Source organism: Pleurodeles waltl, chromosome 3_1, assembly GCF_031143425.1.
Source record: "Pleurodeles waltl isolate 20211129_DDA chromosome 3_1, aPleWal1.hap1.20221129, whole genome shotgun sequence".
Lineage (NCBI taxonomy): Eukaryota > Metazoa > Chordata > Amphibia > Caudata > Salamandridae > Pleurodeles > Pleurodeles waltl.
In genome coordinates this window covers 810561607-810582375 of record NC_090440.1, presented here as the reverse complement: position 1 = coordinate 810582375, position 20769 = coordinate 810561607, and positions in this window count along the sequence as shown.

Genomic DNA, 20769 nt, shown 5'->3' with positions numbered 1-20769 from the left:
TTAAATACAACAGCTAATTATAACAGTTGTTGCAAACGTTGCAGTGACATCAAAAATGCCATACAAGATCTCATCAATGATATAATATGTGGAGTAATTAGCTGTGCATGGCGAAGGCTTGAGTTATAGTTACCTTAAGGCACGAGTTATAGTAAATTGAAAGAACTGTAACTATAACTGTTGAATTTCTGTGGTTTTGTACAGGGCTGCAGGGGTGGCCGGTGGCCCCTGCATTAATGTTGATTCAAGCCCCAGAGAGGTGGGTGGGGCAACAGACACATAACACATTTAGCCCAGAGGAGGTGGTGGTCCCCAGGGTGCAGGGGGGCTGCGTGACCCCCCTTCACCTATATTCTGAATTGCCTGGGGAGGTGGCCTTCCCCAGGGCTATGACGGGGGCTGCCCTGTTACAAATAAACAATGCCCCCAGGACTTGGCTCAGCCAGGGGTTTAAAAAAACAAATCGCTTTGTGTTTTTTTTTTTTTTTTTTCAGAGATCTGCCATGACTCCAGACACAAATTATTTAAAAAATGCTCTTTAGTTCTGAGAGGGTCCGTCTGGGACACCATCACCGGAGCTAAGGGTTTAGGGTGTCTGTACACTGGCCCCTTTTCTTTTAACATTTGTGTCTGGGACTCGACTCAAGCCGAGTTCCAACATGGCTGACAACACTTCCTTGTTGAAGTGCTGACAGCCAATTACATCTCAGCACGAGATCTGTAAGGGCCGCAAATCCTTTGCGGCACTCTATATACAAATTTGGATTTTCTTTAATTTCTCAAAAACTACTTAATGGATTTACACAAAGTAACAAAAAGGGCTCTTTCTGGGCCAAGAGCTACCTTTCTGCCAAATTTGGTGTAATTCCGTCCAGTGGTTTTGGAGCTATCACTGTTCAAAATCCTTATGGAAAAAAATTAATGGGGAAAACACATTTTGGAACCCACTTTTTTTCTCGCGCCCCAGCTTGATGGATCACCCTGAAACTTTCCAGACTGCAGCTGAGGTGACCACCGTTGTTTTTTTGGAAAATTTTGTAAGATTTATCAAACAGCGCCAAAATTATTATCAAAACAAAAAACACATATACATATATATGTTGGAAATGGCCTTTCTGCAGGGTCACCCCAAACTTTTTGCCTTCCTCCTCCTTTTTTTCTGACCTCATTTTTGCTGGCTTTAGGACTTTGCACACGTTACCACTTCTAATCAGTGCTAAAGTGCATCTGCTCTCTCCTTAAAACATGGTGTCATTGGCTCATACCCAATTGGCTTATTTAATTTACTTGTAAGTCCCTACTTAAGTGCCCTACATGTGCCCAGGGCCTGTCAATTAAATGCTACAGGTGGGCTGCTGCACTGGTTGTGCCACCCACAAACGTAGCCCCCTAACCATGTCTCAGGCCTGCCTCTGCAGTGCCTGTGTGTGCAGTTTCACTGCCACTTCAACTTGGCATTTAAAAGTACTTGCCAAGCCTTAAACTCTCCTTTTTCTACATACAAGTCACCCCTAAGGTAGGCCCTAGGTAGCCCATAGGGCAGGGTGCTATGTAGGTGCAAGGCAGGACATGAACATATGTGTTCTATATGCCCTGGTAGTGTAAAAATCCGAAATTCGTTTTTACACTGCTGTGAAGCCTGCTCCTTTCATGGGATAGCATTAGGGCTACCTTCATATACTGTTTGAGTGGTAGATCCTGATCTGAAAGGAGTAGCCAGGTCATATTTAGTATAGCCAGAATGGTGATACAAAATCTTGCTTAATGGTGAAGTTGGAGTTTATATTACTATTTTAGAAATGCTACTTTTAGAAAGTGAGCATTTCTCTACACGTAAATCCTTCTATGCCTTCCAATCCATGTCTGGCTAGGTTTAGTTGACAGCTTCCTTGTGCATTCACTCAGACAACCCCAAACACAGGATGCTCAGTCACACTTGCATACATCTGCATATTGAATGGGTCTTCCTGGGCTGGGAGGGTGAAGGGCCTGACACTTACATGTCAAAGTACAGTAGCCTGCCCTCACACAAAGGACTGCCACACTCCCTTCTGGGGCCCTGCAGACAGGATGGAACTGAAAGGGGGTCTTGTGCACTTCTAAGCCACTGTTTGACGTCTCCACCACTTCAAAGGCACATTTGGGTATTTAAGCAGGGTCTTTGGCCCTACCAACTTAGACACTTCTGAGGTAGAGCCTTCTACTTCATCAGACACTTCCTGGAGAAGAAACTCTGAACCAGAACCTGCAACCTGCAACCTGCCATGAAGAACTCCCTGGCTGCCCAAAGCACTCACCTGGACTGCTTTTCTGAGAAGGACTGCTGTCTTGCTGTTGTCCTGCTGCTTTGCTGCTCTCTGGCTGTGCTGAGAAGTGCTCTCCAAGGGCTTGGATAGAGCTTGCCTCCTACTCCCTGAAGTCTCAGGACCGAAAAGACTTCATTCCTGCAAAAGAACTCCTTGTGTGATGGATATCGATGCACAGCCTGCAAGAAATGATGCACAGCCTGCTTTGCGGTGAGAAAATCACCACACGCCGAACCAGAACAACGCAGCCAGACTTCGCAAGGAGAAGATTGACGTAGCGCCAACATTGCGATCGGAAATTTGACGCATGGCCCACTGGATCGAAGCAAAGCCGATCCAGAACGAAGCAGCTTGACTTTCTGAGAGGAATCGATGCAGTGCCTGTAGTGCGGCAGAAATTTCCACGCATCGCCCACCAGATCGATGCAGCTCCTGTGACTTCGTCCTGCAAGTGGCGGATTTCAACGCATCATCCCCGCGGCGTCCAAAAACCCTGCAACCCGAAGAGGATCCAAGTCTGTGCACCGGAAAATCAGCGCAAAGCCTTCTCTGCGTGGAAAATAAATGATGCATTGTCTGTGTGCGGTCGGAGAAATCGAAATGCACCTCCCCATTTTCCACGCATCTCCTCCTCTGCAGTCCCTTGCGGAGAATTTGAATGCAAAACAGGTACTTTGTGCTTGCAAGAGACACTTGTTGCTTTTTAAAAGACTAAAGACACTTTATATCATTTTTACAGTGATATTTCAACATATTCTTATTTCATCTTGATCGTCTTGACCTGTATCTTACCAGATACATATTATATATTTTTCTAAACACTGTGTGGTTATTTTTTGTGGTGTTCTACTGTGTTATTGCATGATTTATTGCACAAATACTTTAGACATTGCCCTCTAAGTTAAGCCTGACTGCTCAGTGCCAAGCTACTAGAGGGTGGCACTGGATAATTTGGATTGTGTGTGACTTACAGTGACTAGAGTGAGGGTCCTTGCTTGGACAGGGGTAACCTGACTGCCAACCAAAGACCCCGCTTTTAACAATATACATAAGTATAACTCACGCCTTTGCCATGCACAGCTAATTACTCCAAATATTATGTCATTGATGACATCTTCTATGGCACCTTTGATATCACTGCGTTTGCAATAACATCATTGATAAGAAAACTGTGCATGCAAGGGCGCGAGCTATAGTTAACTTAGGGCGCGAGTTATAGATACTTGAAAGAACTCTAAGTATAACAGCTGGATTTCTATGGTTTTGTATGTGTAAATCCAGAACCTAACTATAACGTTCCTGTAACCTTCATGTTTTTTCAGTGCATATAGTTATAGATCTCTATATATCACAGTGTAGTTAAAGTTAGGTCAGGGTTTCCATAGGAAATGCCTTTTAGATGTTGCTAATACCATTTGTGTTGTTTGACGATTTTTCATGAAAATTCTCCAAAACATGGCTCTTTTTTTGCCTTGCTTGTGCATGGAAAGGTTCAGGGTGATCCATCAAGCAGGGGCCATGAAAAATGGGGGATCCCAAAATGCAACATCTCCATGCATCTTCCATAGACTTTTTTTTAAGAAGCTCTACCTCCAAAAATGCTACACGTAATTACACCAAGTTTGGCAGGGAGCTAGATCGTGATCCAGAAATCATTCTGTTTGTAGTTTGGTGTAAAACCATTCAGTAATTTCTGAGAAATGAAGGTTCAAAATGTATAGACCTCTGAACAGTTTGTGTTTAGATATACAGTGACTGACCAATTGAAAGAAGACTAGTGAATCCTGATTGCTTGGTGACAACCTGAACAATATATTTTAGAACCATTACAAGACTAAGGTATTTGGTCAATGGGCATGTGGGGGTATAAAGGAGAGCCACCCTCCCCCTTTATTGACTAGCCACAACATGGACAACATGCTATGGCAGCTGTTACAGTACTCTGGGACATGAACCCCATTGAAATGCATTGTAGTGAATGGCACATATAAAGGGTGACAACAGATTTTATTTCGATATAAATCATTTGTGGTGGTACCATACATACTAATTTTAGGAATTGTGGTGTGTTCTAAGGTGATTTCTTGCTCTGTGAAAAATGCTGACCATTTGCTGGGTTTTCATGAATCATGTTTGAGGGAAAACAGTTTTCCTTCATGATTTTCTCATAGAGGTTATGGAAGGTGCTCTAGAAATTAAAATGAGAGCATATGTTTTTATAAATTCATACTATCTTTCTCGGCCATGTGAGAATAAAGAATGACAATCTGATTAAAACGTACTTCCAACAATAGCAGCCTGTCTGTTGATTCCCATTTGTTCTATTGCAGCCTCCCAAAGTGTTCTAAAGAACAATAGAGTGCTAATAGTCTTATGACAAAACTGTGGCAGTCCTAATCTGGTAAAATTCAAAACATTTAATTTAGAAAGAAACAAAATAAGCAGATTAATTTTTTCGTAGAAATAATGGTTAGTGCTGTAGAAAGTAAAATTAGGACACATTGTAGATGAGCTCTCAAATATCTTCATCTATTTCACTAGACTGAAACATGCACTTTTAGCCCAAGCAGCAGACTGCCAGTTAACTCCCCTAGTGATCAGGTGCTTTACCACAGTGCTCTAATGAGCAACTAGAGTGCTAACATTCTGAATTTATGGCAAATGTGTGACACAGCTGAAAGCTTTCTTGATGGAATCTAAGTTAAAAACTGAAACAAATTTCTACTAAGGATACTGCAGTAAGGGCCAGATGTAGCAAAACTTTAGCGACTCGTAAAAGGCGAAAATCGCCGTTTGCGAATCGCTAAAGACACTTTGCTATGTGAAATGCATTTTGCGAGTCGGGACCGACACGCAAAATGCATTTCCGAGTCGCAAATAGGAAGGGGTGTTCCCTTCCTATTTGCGAGTCGCACTGGTATGCAATTTCATTTGCAACCACGATTGCGGTCTCAAATGAAAGCGCAGTTACCATCCACTTGAAGTGGATGGTAACCCAGTCGCAAACGGGAAGGGGTCCCCATGGGACCCCTTCCCCTTTGTGTCTGGACCAAAAAATAATTTTTCAGAGCAGGCAGTGGTCCAATGGACCACTACCTGCCCTGAAAAATACCAAAACAAAAGGTTTCGGTTTATTTTTCAAAGTGCAGCTCGTTTTCCTTTAAGGAAAACTGGTTGCACTTTGAAAAAAAAAAACTGCTTTATTGAAAAGCAGTCACGGACATGGAGGTCTGCTGACTACAGCAGGCCTCCATCCCCGTGAGTGCCCTGTATCGCTATGGGGTCACAAATTGCGACCCACCTCATTAATATTAATGAGGTGGGTCTTTGCGACCCCATAGCGACTTGCAGAAGGTGTCTGAGACACCTTTCTGTATCCCAAATTGCGACTTGCAATTTGCGAGTCGCAGGGACTCGCAAATTGCAAGTCGCAATTTGGGAATTTGCTAAATCTGGCCCTAAATGAGGAATTTAGGAAGCTTCCTAAAAAAAAACTTGCAAGATGGTCACTAGAGAAAAAAGAGCCCAATTGTAGCTCAAATATTTTACAAACATAGCCCAAGTATAGCCCAATGAGAGAAGTTTGCAAAATGCTTAAAGTTTTTTTGGGGCAGTTGTATATAGCTCAGACGTGACCCGAAGGTATTAGAGTGTTTGCATGAGCATCAGTTACATTACACAAGGACACATTAATTTTTTGGCATGGGGAGATTAAGTGATTTCACCAGAATCAGGATGCTGAGCCGATGCCAAAACTTGAACCTGGTTTCCCAGTTGCAAAGTCAGCAAGGAATGGGGTTGGAACATGGACTCGGACAATAGATTGCAGGAGAGAGGTGAGCAGGGCCACCAAACTGACCTTCCATGGCAGACACCAGGGTTTGCCGCAGCACAATACACTACACAGGACAGGCGGGAGGCAGTGCAGCACAATGGGCCATGGAAAGCAATTCACAGTATTATCAACAATTATGGCATTTCCGATGTGATTAGACACATTTACAAGGCAATGCGAAAAAAAGGGACAGGTCAGATGTAGAAGGTGAAGCCCTACTTTTATGCCTAACGTGCCCTGGTTTTTGCCTCTCAAAATCTGGTCACCCTACCATAGAGTGCTAGCTGATATTCTACAGTTCCTATTGTTGCAGCTTGAGCTATTGCCCTGATATTCTCATGTACAACCCAGCCAGATCTACAAATTATAACATTTTGCGAATTCTGTTTCCTCATTTATAGTAGGGCTACTCTCCCCTCCAGTGCCTAGTGATTTGAACTATTCTGCTCTGTAGTGGTTACTGCAGCACAATGATAGGGAGGCATAGAATAAGTGTTCAGGTGGTACTGTGGTGCACCCCTTGTTTATATCTGAAGGGCTAGATTATTTATCCAAGTGTTCATAAAATGACTCGCTTAAAAAGTCTTACAGTCTTATAGTTCTTGATGGAGACCGATACAGAAATATGGCTTCAGAAGCTTGTTGTTTCGATGAATTTGTCTTTTTATTCAGCATTTATGTGATATAAAGATGATTTGAATCTCAGAGGGAAACAAAACGAATTAATAGAATGCTGGGCATGGATTCCAGAAGATGGCAAAAACCTCAGGAGACTTACCTCTATGGCTAGGCCCGAAACCAGACTTAGGATGGGTTTGAGGGCGGGGGGACAAAGGTTAGATTGGAAAGGGCTTGAACCTGAGAGACCACTGTATCGTTCATCAACGTAAGTATCAAAGTAAGAACTGTAATTGTCTTAAAACATATAAATGTACCTTCAGAACTTGAAATCGCAAAATGAAATGTAATACAATTAAACTTGAAAAATGATTTAAGTGAAAAGTATTGCACCAGAGAAAAGATTTGACCCCCAGAAATTCTATTTTCATAGGAAGGTCGAGTAATAGCCACACTGACAGAACCGCATCTCATTGGCTTACACATTGTTCACATCACTCTGCAGATGCCTGAGGCAGGAGCTATGCCGCCTTGAATTCCATCGTTTTATCACGACCACTGACATAGTGGGTGAACTAAGATCGTTTATTAAACAGATGTCACATGTGGTAGATTGATTGCCTTTGACGCTGCACGCTCGATACTGTCTCAGCAATAACTCCAAATAGATATTACTGAAGACACTGCAAACAATGATGCCAAGACATCTCATCGCAGAGGGCCGACCCATCGGTCCGAGGACTGATTTTCCGTTTTCAAGAGAAACAGAGATGTCACAGTAAGGCCTCAGGCGGATTCAGTGCAGACTTTCATGGCTGAGCAACTTGTCATTTTATATAGAAAATCACGTATCCAGCGCATTATTCTACTGAAATGTAACCTCTGAGATAGTTGTGAATATGTTCTAGTCCGACCTGCCCCTCTCCATCCACTGCATCACGTTAGATGCTCGGTGAAGCGTTGCCTAATTAAATGTTTGACACATGCATTCCTAGTTAAATATGCGATCAAACACAAAAAAATGGGGGCAGAGTCCCTTGCTTCATAATATCGCCACATTAGCGTCATTTTTTTTATGCCAATGTGGTGATATTATGGCAAAAACGCCACACCAGATTTACAAAGTCCACTTTGTAACCCCTTGCGCCACATTATGCCTGTGCCAGGCATAATTTATGCTAGGGAGGCATTCCCCAGTTAGGGGTGGTGGCAACAAAACGACGCCAAGAAATCTAAAAGTTTTCCGCTGGGAGCAGGTGTTAAAAGGGGCATACCATTATTTATAATGGGCCCCTATGTACTGTTCAGGGTTAGCGCCAAAACAGTACATCAATTGCGTCAGAAATTCTGACGCTATTGCCCCCTTCCCTGCACCATGAGGCACCGTATTTTAATACAGCGCACCATGGTGGCCATAGTGGGGCGTTAAGAGGTACAACTGCACTGGGTGCAGCACTACTTTTCTTAAATCTGCCCCTAAGTATGAGTTAAAGTAAAAGTGATGCCGCTCATGGCATCCATGACAAGTGACAACGTAACGTAAGATGCACTTGTCTTCACTGGCTACACTTCTGGCATAAGCGGATGTGTTTGTAAAAATAATTTGTGCAATAAGTGACTATACAATGCTCAGTAATCTCTGTAACAATGAGTGCTAGCAGACCACAATCACCTTTATTTTTAGTGTACTCAAGGTAAAACAAAATCCAATTTTTTTATCTTTCCTTGTCTCACAAAGGGCCAATGTCTAACTACACCAAAGACTTACTGCAGTGGTTCTTAATCTTTTGACTTCTATTGACCCTCACATAATCATTACTGGAATCCGGGAAGCCCTGCTGAATAATTATTGGAATCCGGAGACCCCCACTGAGTCATTACTGAAAGCCAGCGACCTGGCTTGAGCCATTGCAATGATTTGAACCACAAAACAATACACAAATGATTAAATATTTTATTTAATTCACAAATATAAAAAAATTACAAAAAAATCATTTAATGGGAAGATAGGAGCTTTTCTAAATTTAATTAAGGCTAACCATTGCCCAAAGCGTACGATGTCTGATACACTTGCACTCTCCCACAAATCAATTTAAGGAAACCAAATAAATTTTAACCTCCAATTTCAAACCCCTTTACATTTACAGGACTATTTAAAATGTTGACTTTTACCCTTGATTCATATAAATAGTTTATTAATCTATTGATAAAGTTTAATTTTCCTAGCAGTCGCGGACCTCTTGAATTGACTTCGCAAACCCCCAGGGATCTTCGGACCACAGGTTGAAGACCACTGACTTAGGGTATTTCACATCAGTATGTCAAACAATCTGCTAGATGGTAATGTCCTTCAGTGGCAGGGCTTCTAATGTCCCCCTCTGCTAGGGTCACCAGTGCTTACAGTTTCTCATTTCCCATTCATGTCATCTTTCTCAGTACATGGCGAAAGTAGTCCAGCTGAACCAAAATCCCTCCTCTCCATAAATGGCTTGGTATAATATCGGGGCAAAAGCAGGAAATCGTATTTATTTTCATAGGTCCTAAGATAGCATACCCAGGGCAGGGATAACGGCTGGAAAGAATGGTGAGAGCCAACTGAACTCTCGCCTAGCAATCCAGGGGAGGTAAAGTGCACAAAAAAATATACAATATACAAAAATAAATAAAGAGGAATGTAATCTAATCACATATTACGCTTGGTTTGCATATCCCAGTGATGTCTGGCTCCAGGTGTCGGACCTTTATTATGAGGTTATCTAGTCTCCTCTCTATGAAAGTATCTTCTGTGTTCACTGCACGGGTTCACAGTGTCCATCTCGTAGTGCTTCTTACTATTGCTATCATTAGTGACCCTCCACGTCAATGCTCCAAAGAGTACAATATGAGGGCCTCCATTGACCACTGGTAGCATTCCAGTGTCGTGTTCCCAGTGCTGTGTGACCATAAAACCCTCAGGAATGGTGCATTCAAAGTCAACTTTTTCACAGTATTGTTATATGTTCCTCAACAATCCTTCTTACCCCATCTGTCAACTCCCAGATCTAGATGCCCATCACTGTGCACCAGTGCCCTATATCCCATGCCCAGTACCAATGAATACGAAGAAGCCACAGCATACATTAGTGCCAGGATCCTTAATTCCCAATATTATTTACTTACTCATTTAAATATTTTGTAAAGTACTCAAACTACAAATTGCAGTTCCAGAGCAATTGGTTGGATGAAAAAGACATTGGAATAACACAGCAATTTGGTACTGTTGGATATGGTCTGACGAGATTTACCTGAAAGTTTTAGCATTTTCCTTCCAATTGTTTGCGCTCTTTGCGTGGCCTTAGGACTCTGGACCCTTTTGCACTGTACTGCAGTGGGAAAGTGTGTGCAACATTCCTACACATGCCAGGAAGAGGTGCTTACATGATTGGTAGAGGTACTGTACCCAGGAGTGATCTGTAAAAAGGTACAACATGTATCAGGCCTGCCATTGCAGGCCTGGGGAGGCGCAGTTGCGCTGGCCCTTAGGGTGGCATTTCTTACTCTTTGACCAACCCTGAATGGGCCTTAAACTACCCCTAGAGCACCCCTTGAAGGGTTGAGCAGGTGATAGGCAGTAGGCAGGGCAGGTACACATGGGTGTTGCATGCCCCGGTACTGAAGAACCCCCCCTTGGGTTTTCCCTATCTAGGAGATCTGCTCTTTCCATAGGTTTTGCTCATTCTCTTTGAGTGGCCTTAAGTCCCTGGGCACTTTCCCACTGTAAGTACAGTGAGCGCACACTTCCTACATGTGTTAGGAAGTGGTGCTAACCAGTGTATCCTGAGCCGGCAATTGCAGGCCAGTGGGTGCGTACTTGCACAATAGTGTTTTAGCATGTATCAGTCCTGCCATTGTAGGCATATGTGTGCGCACTTGCACAATGGTGTTTTACCATGTGCCCAGCCTGCCATCGCAGGCCAGTGTGTGAGTACTCACACCAAGAGTGTTTCTAAACTTAGTAAAGAATACACATGTGTGTTCTCCCTACCTCAGAGGATTTCTCTCCTCATAGGCTAACATGGAGAAATGATTGAAATCACTCCCAACTGCAATAGTGAATTGCAGTGGAGCTGCCTCATTATGTTTTCTACCATTGGATTCGTAGTGGTAAACCCCTTCCAAGGTAAGCGTTATTTTGTCAATAATAGCTGAAAAATGCCACTTCTGGAAAGTGGATATTTCTGTGCTTTTAAGTTCATTGTGTGTCTACCTAGCTCCAGTCAACACCTGAGGTTGTCGGATCACATCTGTGCATTCCCCGGCGACAGCTACAAACATTGGGCACGCAGCTGGAACGATAGACTTCTGCCATTTGAGGGCCTGGCTGGATAGATTGGAGGGAGAGGTTTTGACACTTGGACTCTGGTAGCCAGACCATGGCCCCTATAAAGATTAAGATCTGCATTCCACAGCTTCATGGCAGACAGGACGGAAATTTAGAAGAGTCATCTGTGGTTCAAAGGTAGAACCCTTGAATCACCCTCAACTTCAAAGGCACACTACAATATAACTACTAATGCCATGCTGCAGCAGGGTAAAGATACACTTACAGGGATGTGGAATCAGAGAACCTGATCTGCGTGGTGCACACTGCCAGAGGAATGTTCACAAGAAGGATTATTGCCCTTGGAAGGGACTGCACACCCTTCTCGAATCGTCGCTGGCCTGGCAGACTGCCTGCTTCTGTCTGGCAACCTGAAGTGTGCTCTCCAAGGGCTTGTTGGCTTGCCCTCTTTTGCGGCGGTCTCAGGGACATCAAAGCGCTCCCGCGAGGGACCCAAACCATCTGCTCGTGACACCTGGAGAGCGGTGCCCTCATAAGTTCCCACATTGTGTGTTGGTTTCCAACTGACAGGGCTGAGTAATCGTGAAACTAAGAATTGTGCCTGGAGACCGGATTGCCTTGAATGGAGCAGCCCCAAAAGCATTGCTTCCATCTAAGGTGTGTGGCCCCTGCATCCTGGACCCTCAGCACACATAAGAATCTTGTTGATGGTGAGCTGATCCAGCGGTTGTTGGACACCACGTGACCCACTTAGTCGATCATTACTGATCTTTCTCGTGTGTCACACCGACCGCATGCTCATTGTGTGTGGTGTCCGATTCTCAAGTTGTGACCTTCAGAGGTGGGGGCATACCCATAGTAGTGCCTCATTCTACCTCGTGCGGCACTACTGAAGTTGTGCCTTTGTGTAGGACCAGAACTGTCTGGTGCCACCCGTATCAACGTGAACTTTTCGATTGTGTGCGAGTGGAACTGTCTGGTGCAACTCATATTAACGCACACCAGACATTGTGCCTCACTTCTCGTGAGGCACTGGATTGGTAACTGTTTGAAATGGCCCTTTCTGCAGGGTTACCCCCGAACTTTGAGCCTTTCTCCTCCTATTTTTCTGACCCTCTTTATGTTGACTTTGTAACTCTGGGCACTTTACTACTGCTAACCAGTGCTAATGTACCTGTGCTCTCTCCCCTACAACTGGGTGTAATTATTTTACACCTGTTTGGCTTATTTAATTTACCTGTAACTCCCTTAAAAGTGGCATACATATCCCCACGGCCTGTAAATTAATTGCTACTAGTGGCCCGGCAGCCCAGATTGTGCCACCCACAGAAGTACGTAGCCTTTCAAGCATGTCACAGACCTGCCACTGCAGGGCCTGCATGTGCAGTTTACTGCCAAACTGACTTGGCAAGTCATACTTCTCGCCAAGCCTAAACTTCCTTTTTGCTACACCTAAGTCATCCCTAAGGTAGGCCCTAGCTAACCCTATGGGCAATGTGCTGTGTATGTAAAAGTTTGGACATATGTCTTATATACTACGTGTCCTAGTAGTTTCTCACTACTGTGACTGCTGCTCCTCTCATAGGACTGCATTGGACATGCCCTGACATCTGTTTATGGGGTATCATCTGATCTATGAGGAATAGCGTGGGCATGTTTAGAGTGTTTGGATTGGTAGTGAGAAATCCTGCATATTGGTGTAAGTGGATTTTTTATTACCATTGTACAAATGCCACTTTTAGAAAGTGGGCATTTCTCTGTGCTTATAACTAGTGCTTTTGCAGCCTGACTCCAATCCACGTCTGGGGCAGAATGACAGCTCCACTTCATGCATACTTTCCAGATAGCCATCACACAGGAGGTGCTGGGTGTGACCAAAGAGGCATCTCCATACTGGTAGTCTTCCTGGGCTGGGAAGAGGGAGGGCCATTCACACCTTACATGTGAATAGGCTGTGTCCTGCCCTCACGAAATTGACTGATTATCCTCTACTGATGTCTGGTGACATGGCTGGGTTGAAAGGGTATTGTGCTTGACTTGAAAGGAATCCTTTGAAATTACCCCCCCCCGAACCGTGAACAAAGGCATTTTTGAGAAGAAGTAGAAGGGGCTTGCCCCCTGTTTTTATTAGCACTTTTAGAACTGTAACTGAACCTCTCCCAGAAGGACTGCTGGACTGCATAAAATGACTCATCTGGACTGCTCTCCTTTTGTTGCCCTGCTGCCTGGTGTCTGCTGGGTGGCCCAAAGGACTCATCTGGATTGCTTTTCTGTATGTCACCCTGCGACCACCGGAGCTACTGATTGTGGGGGCCCCTAGATCCTGTGAGTTTGCCAGAAGGAACCACCATAATAACCTATATGTGCTGGCTTACTTGATGCTTCACCCTTCCTTGGTCGTTTTGCCCCTAGTACTCTTGTGGGGCTCGTTGCCTATCCCCCCTTTTTCTGTCTGTGCTGGTGAAACGGTGCTTGCCTCCCAGCAACTGGATGGCAGCCTCAACCCAGGCCCTGGTCTTGTTAAGGGAAATTAACACCTCCCATCTAATAGAGGTGCATGTGTACCACCTCTATGTGTATGGGATGGTAATCTATAAATGAGTACCCCGGATGGTGTGGGATGACCGTAGCAATGAGGTGTATGCAACAGAGGTGTTGAGATAACCCATGTGTGTTCATGTTGTGTTTCATGCCCTCAGGACTCATGTTGGGACTGTGCCCTGTTTCAGAAGGTCGTTGTTTTTGCCTGATGATAACAACAGATGTATTTTGAGGATTTGCATTGCCGGCATAAGGGGGTATGGTCATGACATATGTAACAAAGTAATACTTCTCTGTGTTTGCAATCATGATGAAAATGGTTTGACAAGCGCCTGGTTAGCACAATATTACTGATTCATGTCATTTTGGTCTATGATGTTATTGGAAAATCGTCCTCTCTCTAAGGATCACCCCAAACTTTTTGCCTTCCTCCTCCTCTTTTTCTGGCCTCATTTTTGTTGGCTTTAGAACTCTGGACACTTTACCATTGCTAACTAGTGCCAAAGTACATGTGCTCTCTCCCCCTAAAGATGGTAACATTGGCTCCTACCCAATTGGCATATTTAATTTACCTGTAAGTCCCCAGTAAAGAGCATTACTGGTGGCCAGGCCCTATAAATTAAATACTACTAGTGGGCCTGCTTCACTGGTTGTGCCTCCCACATAAGTAACCCCCTAACCATGTCTTAGGCCTGCCGTTGCAAGGCCTGTGTGTGCATTTTCACTGCCACTTTGACGTGCCATTTAAAACAACATGCCAAGCATTAAACTCCCCCTTTTCTACATATAAGTCACCACTAAGGTAGGCCCTAGGTAACCCATAGAGCAGGATGCTATGTAAATAAAAGGCAGGACATGTACTTATGTATTTTACATGACCTGGTAGTGAAAAACTCCCAAATTCGTTTTCTACTACTGTGAGGCCTGCTCCCCCCATAGGCCTGCATTAGAACTGCCCTTATGTACTGGTAGTTTCTGATCTGAAAGGAGTAACCCTGTCATGTATAGTATAGCCAGAATGGTAATAGAAAATCCTGCTTACTAGTGAAGTTGGATTTAATATTACTATTTTAGAAATGTCACTTTTACAAAGTGGGCATTTCTCTGCACTTACTGTCATCTGTTCTGCTTTGCTTCAAACTAAGAAGGAACGAAGCTAAAGAATGCAAAGAATGCAACACTCTTATTCTGAGTAATGAATTTATTAAGGCACTTCCCAGGGTTCAAACATAAGAATACAACAATATTAACGTGAATGTTTAACTTGAGGGCAGCTACTAAAATGATCACAGTGGTTGAATAATAATAATCAGAGAAAATGCAATGTATCAACAATGAATATGTATGCAGTGAATATATATATACATATATTTATGCATACACACAGTAAAGCTAGATAATTAAGAGTTAAAAATGCATCACCATGGGGATCGAATCAAACACTATTCTTGAACCGTAGACAGACGAGACAGGAGAAATTCTCCCTAATGGGCTTGTTCTGAGCAATGTTTCCACCCTCAGAAATGAGTTCCTTCTGCCTCAGCGCTAAGCTTCCCCACCTTATATACTTTAAACAAACGTAAAAGGAAGGTTCTGGTAGCACCCCTCCCTTTGAGTAAGTTGTGAAATTCAAGGGCTGGCAATACTGGGTCAGTGTTGCAAAACACACAAAGGATTGGCCATTATTTCCAAGACAGAGCCGTACCCTTCTCTGCTATAAACATTCTCATCCTTGTACACTCTTATCAGTGTTGCACCCCCATGTCATGTTCCCTTCCCTGGTGGGAAAAGCAAAAACATGGAAAAATACCTGCGCCACCGATGTGACAGCATTTGAAGCTAAGCTAAGCACAAAATGGAGTCAGTGGTCAAGATGGAATCTTTGGTTAAATACAGATAGCATTACACTCCACCCTTTCACCAGTTACTCCCATAACATACTGGTCTAAAAGTAACCCTTTTTTGGTTTAAACATTGTAAGTAGATTAGATATGCATTGTACACAGCAACATAGCATTATTATAATTGAAATCACTATGAGTATTCTGCCTAAAATATTGTATAATTGCCCAAAATCGGGTAACCAGTTTTATAACCATTCCCACCACCCTTTGCCAACATCTTGTTTTACTCCTTTCACTAATTCATGTAAAGCGTCGATATGAGACTAGATAGATTTAGAGTGGTCTGATAGGTTGATGCAGCACATGCCCTCCAGTTCTGAGCAGCCATGATCATGCTTAACAGTAAATAGTCAATGACGGCCCTGTTTTGCAATGCAGTTTTTCTAGTACCTCGTAGATCTAGCAATAACTAAGCTGAAGAGATGAAAGTATAATTGATGTTCTTAGCTATTAAACATTCTAACTTGTTAATAACTCAATTATTATAAACATCTAATCCTGGAACTCCAACTATAGAAATGCTTAAACTTACATATTCTTATTTAGATAATAACTTAATTTCAGAATCACAGTCTTCGCTTAATTGAACTGTTTCCCTTGGATAGCGAGTATCTACAGAGTGAAATGGAAACATTATGAGTCCTAATCATGTAAAAGCACACGGTCAACCAGTTATATTGGCAGCAATGTATGTATAAGTGGTATCTCCACAAGAGGACAACCACCCCACTGGTAATTTAACATGCTTGGTGTGGCTAGCAGCAGTCACAATAAATTGATAAGACATGCCACTGTCCATATTCGTACAAAGTTTATCATTTCTATGCTGACATAGTACTTGTTTCCATGGGATCTCTTGAGGAGACCTCTGTGTTGTCTCTAGGTGCATATGAGCACATTTAGCGATTTTGTAAGAATCACAAGTTAAGTTATGGTAGACATCACTGGTAGTAAAATTGTAAGGAATCACATGGGTTAGGTTATCCCATTTCTCATCTATTACCTCTTGGCAAAACCTGCAGTATTCATAAGGGGAAAAGTGTGACAACACGTCATTCCTTTGAACTGCTCTATTTTTGTTATTCGTATTAAAGACTTTCAGCAAAACTCTGGCAGGAGTTGGTACAGCAACCAAACAGGTGGAGATAACATCAACAGTACTTTGCATGTTGTACATGCCGAAGTCTGACCTGTAGAGCATGACTTGTGCCAGATGAGTCAAAAAATTTCGGTCAAATGCAGTAAAGGTGTCGATCAGCGTGGTCAGTCAATTATTTTGGAGCTGGGGGCTTTCGGTCCCTCCTACCCCACATGCACATGCCCAAAGGGAGACAACGTAGAACAGCTAGCACAAAGACACCTCATAGTATGATCTGTAAAAGAAACAAGTATGATCATTCTCACAAATAACATTTATCCACTGGCATGTATTCCCATTTCTCACTTCCTGGTTTTATGACTGACAGGACGTTGTCTTTGCCCTTTGCTATGATTTCTGCTGGTTCAGGAGGCCGATTTGGGGATTCCACCCACATCTTAGCACCAGGGTTTTTATCAGTTTAGCCAAAGCCTCCCTCCCCATGCACTGTAAGAAAGGATGGGGCAGTCCCCTTATTCATTATTCCTCCATACACTGGGATAACCACAAGTTGTGCAATTCTATCTCCAGGTAGTATTATCAAGTTAGTATCGCCACTATTCAGGAGAATAGTTTTTATTTCTCCCTGGTAGTCTGCATTGATCACTCCCCCCAAGACCTGAATACATTAGAGTGCCAACCCAGATCTGGGAGCAATCAGTCCAAAAGGCTCCTGGGGAATATGCATTCCAACACCTTGTTTCAAGGAGTGCCACCATGTCTCTAGGTTTCAATATGTGAGTTTTTAAGGCATGTAGATCAAGACCTGCTGATGGCTTGGTAAGAAGCTAAGTCTCCTGGTTTTATTTCCCAATACATGATGGTGTTGGTCGCTACATGGTATTGTATCTGTAATGCTGGGGTTAACATTCGCATTAAAGGGGTCTATATGTTTGTCAATGGTCTGTCAACGGTTATGTTTTTTATTCTGCGTGTTTGTGTGTTCTTTCCCACCAAGGGCTTAGGCTGATAAGAATGTACTAGGACAGCAGGGAACAGTTTTGTTTGATAGAGGGCACCTTGGGATTTTGGTCAATTCTCGACGTGTTCTTTTCAAAGCTGACCTAAAGTAACCAGCATTTTTTAAATAATAAACTTATGTAGTGAGAGGGAGTTTCTAGAATTCCCTCTCTTGTTTGTTCAAAATATATAAGAGGCCGAGACCAGATGGCCCGGGGTGACTCAGATCTCAGACATGGTCAGGATGCTGAGGTGTGTCATACTTCCTGTGAGTATAATTGATCTCTCTCTCCAAGATCGATTCTTGGATCTGGCGATCTGATGCTGATTAGGAGGGAGATGAAGCAGATTTGCCCTTCCCTCATGGTGATGCATTTTTTAATTCATTATTTGCTTTGCATCATAATATAGATACATATATTTGCTGTGTATATTACAGTGGAGAATCATTTGTACATGTTTTCATTTAATTGCTGTGACCATGTTTAAATGTGCATGCTAATTTTCCTTTACGAACCTTGCAAAGTGAATTATAAATGTCTTCTTTAGACTAAGAAGCACATTCCGGAGATTTTTTCCAGTGCAGGAATGTTTCAGCTCGGTCATTAGTGAAGCAAAACAATTCCTGTGCAAGCGTTTTGACACACGTGTCTAGTCGGTAGTGGCCCATTGTAATCAATTTGTCATATCTGCCCCAGCAACTTCCCTCTCCCCAACTGACCTTTGACCGTTTGCAGGACAGATCTCTGTTGTGTGTTTTGACAAACAGGACACTGCATCATCACGGTTTTTATCAAATCTAGGGGAATGTGCATCCCTCTTATCACTGCCCACCTGTTAGTGGCCTTCTCTCTCAGATGTCCACAATTTTGGTGCACCCACTTAGCTATTCCCAGCATGTCAGGATACTGAGTTGGCACTTCTGCCTCTGGGATTTTGGTTTTGTTGTCTGCAATGGAATTAAATCATAGTTCTAGTGAGTCGGTGGTACAATGGGCATCTACATGATACACAGTACTTTGCTGCAGCACTTCCCAAATTTCTTGCCACAACTCTTTGTTCCACACCTCCTTAGACTGTATTTGCCAGTTATGTACATGCCATGTGGGAAGCCAGGTGTCTAACTTATTGGCGATAGACCAAGAATCAGTATAACTGTGACAGGTCCCGTGCAATTCTTGTTTCAGTGCCTGATATACTGCATACAATTCTGCATATTTACTCTTCTCTTCTCCTTCTCCTGCATTGGATGGCACCTTCTTGGTCACTGGGTTATATGATGATGCCTTCCAACGTCTTTTGGCCCCCACATACTTGGCTGAACCATTGGTAAACTATACATGCTTCCTATCCTCAGGTGACAAGGACTCAAATGGCTCACGTCTCCTCACTGGTGACTCTTTTATCTGTGGTACCTCCTGCACACTCTCATCATCCTGCACAGGGACCTGTGCCACCTGTTCATGCAGGGCTGCTGTACCTGCTGGTCCACTCGGACTCTGTCCTGTATGTACCATTTGTATCTAATTACACTGGCCTCTTGTGCATGTCCTATGCAGTGAGTTTTAGGTGAACTCATCACACACTGCATTATTGGAATCTCAGGTCTCATAATCACATTATGACCAAGGTCATTTGCTCAGTATCCAATAGAGTCCCGTAACAGGCAAGTAACTGTTTCTCAAAGGGAGTATATCGCTCTCCAGCATCAGATAGCTTTTTGGTCCAGAAACCCAGGGGCACCCCCTTTCTTCCCTTTTTTTGCCACATGCTCCAATTTGCAAATTGCCCCAAAACGGTTACATGTAACTCAATGTCTCCTTCCTGTGCTGACCGTAACTCTAAAGTGTGTTGAATCGCCCGCTTTGCCAAGAAAAAAAACACATAGTGCTGCTGCTGTTCTCCCCATTCAAACTCATGGGTCTTTCTTGTCACTTTGTACAAAGGGGGCAAAATATGACTAAAGTGAGGGATATGCTGTCTTCAAAAACAAAACAATCCAATGAATCACTGAGTCTCCTGCTTAGTACAGAGAGTGGCAAATTCTAAGATCTTTTGTTTTGCCTTTGGCGACACCTTTCTATGTCCCTAATTCTACAGAATTCCTAGAAACTTCACATTTTGATAGGGTTCTTGTCTCTTATCTGAATTAGTCATCCACCCTTTGCTCTGCAAGAGTTCCACAACCCTGTCCAACTGAATCTGCACTGGTTCTTGTGTCTCTCCCTGAATCATTCCATCATCAATATAATGGGACAATTGCACCCCTGGAATGACAGATACTTTATCCAGGTGTTCTGCCACCAGCCGGTGACAGATGGGGGGGCTATGTACATACCTTTGGGGTAGCCTTAGCAGTTGGAATTGTCTGCCGTTCCATGAGAAACTGAATTGCTCCTGACTCTCAGGGGCCAATGGTATAGAAAAGAAAGCACTGGCAATATCAATGGTTGCATACCAGGTCCCTTTATGTTTTTGTATTCTCTTAATCAAAGTGATGGTGTTGGGGACTGCAGCAGTCAAGGGGGATGTATATTTGTTCAGATTTGGTAATCAATAGTCATTCTATAGCGCCCATCTGGTTTACGCACAGTCCACAGAGGATTATTCCACTCAGTGGTGACTGGAGCCACCACACCTGCCTCCATCAACTCATGTATAGCCTCACTTATTTCCTCGTGACCTCCTAGAATTCGGTATTGTTTCAAATGAGCCACATTAGTTGCTGGGTGCACCTTCACTGGGGGTATTTTCAGGTGACCCACCCTCACTGATGTCACTGAATTGTATCTCTTTGATCCAAACTGGTAGCAACCATCATCCAAGTATAAAGTCACCCCCTTAAGAATGTCAATTCCCAGTATATACTCTAGGAGGGACACAATCAAAACAGTATGTTCTCTTTTGGTGTTCTCCCTATTTTGATTTGAACAGTATTCTGCACGGCGGGGTTTGCTTTCCACCCAACCCTGTGATGGTGTAGTGCTGACGGTAAACTTTTTGGGATTTCCATAAATTAAAGAGACTTCCGCTCTAGTGTTGACTAATGCCCAGACCATTTGAACATTTTTGTGCTTCCAGTGAATTTCTAAATCAGCATGGGGTCTGTAATCTTCTCAAGCCCATCCCTATATGAGAGCATGGCC